Below are 6,000 nucleotides of genomic sequence, written 5' to 3' on the forward strand. Positions count from 1 at the left end.
ATGCAGCTCCCATTAAAATTTCCCCGATTGTTCCCAAAATGTCCTTTATAGCTTTTTTTTTTAAAGTCCAGGATCTAATCAAGTGTTACATGTTGCATTTGGTTGTCACAGCTCTTTAGTCTCTGTTAATCTAGATCAGTCACCCATACATTTTGTTTTATTTTGTTTTGTTTGTCTTTCATGGCATTGACATTTTGAAAGATCACAGGCCAGCTGTTTTGCGGTATGTCCCACAATCTGGATTTGCCTGATTATTTCTTCATGATTAGATTTAGGTTAAACATTTCTGGCAAGAATTCTACATCAATGATGTTGTGCACCTTCCATTGCACCAGGTTATATAGTTACACTAAGTTATCTTTTTTTTCATTTTGTCACTAAGCAAGCATCAGCCAGTAAATAAAATATTTAAAACAATAAATAAAAACAGCTACCATGAACACCAGATATACCAGGTATAGTGCCAGACATTAAACACATATTATCTCATTTAAACCTCACAACAGTCTGGCAAAGAAACAGGTTCAAAGAGGTAAACTAACTTGCCCAAGGACACACATGCAGTGATAGAAAATATGTGCTTGCATATGTGAGCACACATACATGCACTTTAACATATGATCACAGGAGTTTATGGTCTCCCTGAGGATCCTCCATGGACAAGTTAAAAAACCCTGCCTTAGACTAATCTTGAGGAGGCCTTTCTAGTTTTCAACAGTTGGATTCCTATGGGGAAGAAACAAAGAAACTGAAAATAAATGAACTGTTATCCATAAAAAATTCGTTCATTTTTGGAAATGTTCTCATTTGGTGATGGGACACATTTTCACCAGAGCCAAGAAAGTAGGGTAATGGCTTCATAAATTATTATAACATCCTGGTGTTTTCACTGTTTGTCTTCGTTTTTAACTATTCTACAACAAAGTGAGAGAAATAAAGACAATGTAGAGAACCTTTTGTAAAGCTAAATATATTTTAATTTTAAAATTAAGCTCTTCCTACAACTTTTGATATTTAATGTTCTTTATTTTATGAGATAAAAGTAAAGGGAGACATTTCAAAATATCTTTACTATAGAAAAATAACTATTGTCAACAGCTCAAACCCATCTTATCACTTTTTTGTACTTATCTATAAAATTCAAAACTTTGAGATCCATCGATTTAGGAAACTCTATACAATTAAAATTATTTTTGAGAAACTAATTTGAATAAAGGAAGTACAAATCAAAAAGAAACCAGATCTGAAATATTTCTGAATTTCCCTAAACAACGTCCACAAAACCAAAGGCTTCAGGTCTTGTTAAAAGCATTTTACATTTGACATTTGCATTACTAAGTGCTTTCTTCCAATGTGTTGGTATTTCCTGCTTTTGAATGGGCCCTTAGTGACTTAGGTTAGTTCACTCAATCAACAAATATTCAGAGTCCCTAATTTATGCTAGGTACTCTATTTGGTGCCTGGTAACAGTGTGGAGAGTTCTTTCTTGCCTTCCTGTCTCGTCTAAAGTCTCCAGCCACTTTGTGGATACTACCCCTTCTCCAAGGAAAGAATAATGAAAGCCTCCCTTGGGACTATGCTCTCCTAGCAAGGCCTACATACCTCTATCTGTGATTATTTGTTTATGTGTTTCTCCCTCACCTATGCAAATTCTTCCAAAGCAGACACTATCTTATTCAATGCTATCTTCCCAGCACAGTGCACATATAGCTGGTGATCAGTATAAACTCATGAAATAAATATATTTTACAGATGAGGAAACTAAAAGTCAGAAAAATAATATATGTCAAACAACATACAGCTAATAAATAAAGCTCCACCAGAGCTCTCTTCTATTCCACCATGCCATATCGTACATGCAGACAGGGTAAGAGAAAGATCTTAAATGTCTTCCTGGAACCTCAAACTCAGCATGTACAAAAGTCCTTCCTTCTCAAAAAAATCAAAAAAAAATCTGGTCCCCATCCAGTGTTCTCCTTTTCTGTCCAGCGACTCAAGGAAAAACTCAAGTTATCTTGACTCTCTCTCTTCTCCCTCTCCTGATAGCCAATCAATCAACAATCTTATCAATTATAATCTTCAAACTTAGTATCTCTCTAATCTCTTCTCTTCTCTCCAAGCCCTCTGCCACCATCATCAATCACATAGACAACAAAATGACTTATTATTTGGTCTTCACAAATTCACTTTGGCCAATTTTCTCCAATCTCTTCTCCACTTAACAGCCATGGTGATGTTTTTACTATCTTTCTACATACGTAATTGATCTAGCTAATTAAAGCTCTCTATTAGGTTTCTATTGCTCTTAAGATAAAGGCCAAAATTCATCTGTGGCTCAAAAAACTGCCCATTGTGTAGCCACTGCCTACTGTGTAGCCTCTGCCCACCTCTCCAGCCTCGTTCTTATTCATTTTGGTCTCTTCTCCAACATACTGACTGACTTCCTTTCAAATCCTCATATTTACTGTTTCTTCTTTTTGTACTTTGAACATGCAGTTCTGTCAGAAATCCTCTTTGCCCCCTCTAAGCACCTCCCATTGCCATCCTAAATTACTTCCACTGACTCTTCATGTCTCTTGAAATGTCACTTCCTATAGGAAACTTTCCGTGGTTCCCCCAGACAAGGGGAGAGCACCAGTTAGGTACTCCTACTCTACTTTGTAAAACATTTCCCTTTGGCAGTAACATTCATTACACTTGCAATTACTTATCCAATGATTGTCTCCCCTGCTAGAATATAAACTCCATGAAGGCAAGAGAAGCTTCTCTTTTCACTGATGTATCCATAGTTATTAGAACACAGTAGCTGCACAACTAATATTCATTGTCAGAATGACAAGCTGGAGCCAGATTGTAGTAGGCAAAGTAAACAAAGGAGCAAAGAGAATTATTCCTTTACAAATATGTAAACTGAGGCAGTAAGAAGTGCACAGTTATTTAAGGTCACAGAGATAGTAGAGATGGGGCCAAAGGTAACACAGCATTTAGCTCATTTTTCCACCCTAAAACAATAAAATGTGTGGGTGGGAGAGGGAGCATCTTAGAAGAAGAAAATTAGAAATGAGAAGATGGTGAGAGAGAAGTCTAGGATGACAGCTCTTGAATCTGCCTGTCACACCAGTTGCCTCCAGATGGACAACAGACTTTCCATGCCTAGAGAAGCACTATGGTAAACAAACAAACAAATACCACTACACCCTTCTCCTTAAGAGGCAGATATAAAATAGCAAATGTCTTTCAAACACAAAGGAGAAGAAACCACAGGAGGGAAAGATGTTGTCCCTTCAGGTGTCTCCAACAAAACAAATGGGCAGTTTGGCATCCTGGGTTGGTCCTCTGCAATCAACAGAGACAAAAGGGGGGGAAAACAGCCTTCCCACCACTTACTGGAGCAGGGATAAGAAAAACTAAACAGTAAATGAGGCGGAAACCATTTAAAGTCTACTTATTCTTGAGGAATCATGAGAACATTTCATGTAAAGCATTTTAAAACCTTGCTAACCCATTGGCGGTTCTTAAATCAGGTACCAATACTTTTGGCATGAACTCAACTGCAACATTTCATTGTCCACATGCTGCTGGGGCCAACTTATGTCTGTCACAGAAGCCACAAACCAGGTCAAGGGGTCAGGCTCGTTGTTGCTCATCCTGCCAAGTACCAACTGCAAGAAAAAGAAAAGACAAAGCCTCCTCAAAGAGGACTCTGTAGAATAAATATTCACACGGTCTACACACACCCTGGAGTTTCTGGGTGAAGTAGAGAAGGGGTGGGGAGGGTATTCAGAGATTGGAAAAAGACTTGGTAAAAGAGACATGTATACTAGTGATGAGAGGGAGACACAGAGGAAAAATAAGAATTGCAAATGGAGAAAAAGGAAAAGAAAACTGAAAGAACTTAGGAGTATAGAGAGGTGGAGAAAGGAAGGTACGAGGGAAAAGAGTAAAGCACCCAAAAGAGTAAGCAACAGAGAGACATAGAGAGAGACAAGGCCAGGCAGTCCATCTTTTCTCAAATCCAAAAGCTGCTCACTGCGTTCCAATAAATCACTCCACTACAAAGCGCATACAATAGACTGTCCTTTGCATTCAGTAACAAGCAGCATTAAACGAAGTATAATCCAGCTGCAACTTTGGAGATCTAAGGGTCTGAATTAAAAATGAACAAAACTAGTTTAGCAGCAGAAGACAACCAGTAATGACTTTCCCTCAATGCCTGACTTGCCTTTAAAAAGCTTTGGCATTTTAGAATTAAGCATAAAGTATCCTGGCATTTCTCCTTCTTTTGACATTCCAAGAGGGGGTGTGGTTGACCCCAGGTCCATTCATTTCCAAGGTTGTAGATCTCTCAGCTAAGACCAGCCCCATCTGCTCTCGAGTCAGCCAGCTGTTTATCTCAAAGTAACATATTTAATGCACTAATCATCCTAATAACTTGCAAGAAAAGAGCCAACATCATACAAGTCAGAATGCTTTCTGTCCTGTTAAATTTGTAAGTTTGTTTAAAAACAAAAAGAAAACAAACAAAAAACTCTACTAGGCGCCTTGGTTTCCCTGGTTAGGATCACTCTCCTCTATGGGTACCTTTCATTAATGGCAAATGAAAAGTAACAGTCCTTCTAACTTTCCCTTTCCCTAACGGGTTAAAATGAACCCAGGTTTCCTTAATGATCCCATCTCCAAAGCGTTATTTGTGACTGGTGACTGTGCCTCAGGAAACAGCAGCTCGTTATGGTACCACTGCCGATGGCAAGGAGCCTATTGCAATGTAATTTAAAACATTCACACAAGCACAAATCTGTCGGCTCCACTTCTGCAGTCGGGAGAACACTTAACGAAAATGCTGCTTCCAGCAGCATAACAGAAGCTTCCCCAGACACGTGAAATGTTTCTGACTGGCACGGAGTGCACCATTAAAGGACACTGTCACCTCAAATCGGCAGAAAAGGCGAGACAAACGACACAGACACACATGCACATAAAATAGAGCCCCACAAAACTTAACCTACTCAGAAGCACGCTCATCTTAAAAATGAATAGTGTGTGCTCGCCCAAGCGACATAGAAATGTTCTAAAGTAGTGCGACCACATTAAATCACTGTCTCCATTTCTCCCCACGCATCACCCCTTCCCACTCAAACCTCAGCACTCGGGCCGTATGTGACAGGACTGCAGTCCCCCACCTCTGCTTTCTCCTGATTTTTCAAGAGCTCTTCCCAACATCCTCCCCAGCCCAGCCCCCTTTCTCAGCCTCAAAAAGGTTGAGGGGAGTTGCGACTAGAGAACTGGCAGGAATCAGTCCTCCGGCGGGGGAAGGTTGCTAGAGTTGTTCTTTGCAGTGACCCAAATTGCACAGAGCATTTCGCTTAGCAGCGCTTGCCAGCACCTCCCCAATCCTCCCGCCCCCCCATCTTCCCAAAAGAAAGCCCTGAGAATTAAGCGGGAGGAATAACTTGGTAAAAATCATTTGAATAAATCACTTCAACTCACCTGGTTTGGGATTTTTCTCCCCACCCCAGGCATACACAGAAATGATGTGCGAATGAGTCACCCGCGCAACGGAAGGTGTTGCGATGTCCTAAGTCCAAGGACTGGAGTGAGTCCTTGCCCTGGTGCTGCTGCTACTCTTAGCTCAGCTGGAGCGAGCGGCAATCGCAAGCCCAGCAGCAGCAGGGGGGTGGATAGACCGTAGCACAATGAATGCAGTGGGGTTTTTGCAATGACATCATCCCTGTCCAAAAGGCCCCAATAGCCATGCTCAGGAGCGCTGCATTTGGGGAATTGTAGTTTTCTTGAGGCTTGGCGGAACCCTGAGGCAATTGCCGGAACTACAGTGCCCAAAATGCGCCAAGGTCGGACGCGCCCAGGGCGAGCGAAAGGATCCTAAGAGGCTCGGCCGCCATGTTAGGAGTGTCGGGACGATTCCGCCGAGCCGAGCTGAGGTTTTAGGGAACGCGGGAGCCGAGTGGTGGTGCATTGGGACGGTGAGGTGGAGGACAAACC

The 6,000-nt window shown here is 41.3% G+C and overlaps 1 protein-coding gene across 5 annotated transcripts in view; it reads right to left on the reverse strand.

Annotated features, from left to right (window-relative positions):
* The window catches only part of RAB30 (RAB30, member RAS oncogene family), a 76,408-nt gene extending 70,710 nt beyond the window's left edge, over positions 1–5,698 (reverse strand). The window contains exons 1-2 of one of the 5 annotated variants that reach the window (XM_011373127.2): positions 5,488–5,694; positions 679–726 (exon numbers count right to left, since the gene is read on the reverse strand). The gene's annotated coding sequence lies outside the window, so the exon portion shown is untranslated. Of the gene's footprint in view, positions 1–678; positions 727–3,502; positions 3,524–3,552; positions 3,663–5,138; positions 5,162–5,487 lie in introns of those variants that run through there. The other 4 variants (XM_011373129.2, XM_011373128.2, XM_023538340.1 and 1 more) reach the window with 4 other exon arrangements.
* Positions 5,699–6,000: the final 302 nt, after the last annotated feature.

This window comes from Pteropus vampyrus, unplaced genomic scaffold (genome assembly GCF_000151845.1).
Source record: "Pteropus vampyrus isolate Shadow unplaced genomic scaffold, Pvam_2.0 Scaffold218, whole genome shotgun sequence".
Classification (NCBI taxonomy): Eukaryota; Metazoa; Chordata; class Mammalia; order Chiroptera; family Pteropodidae; genus Pteropus; species Pteropus vampyrus.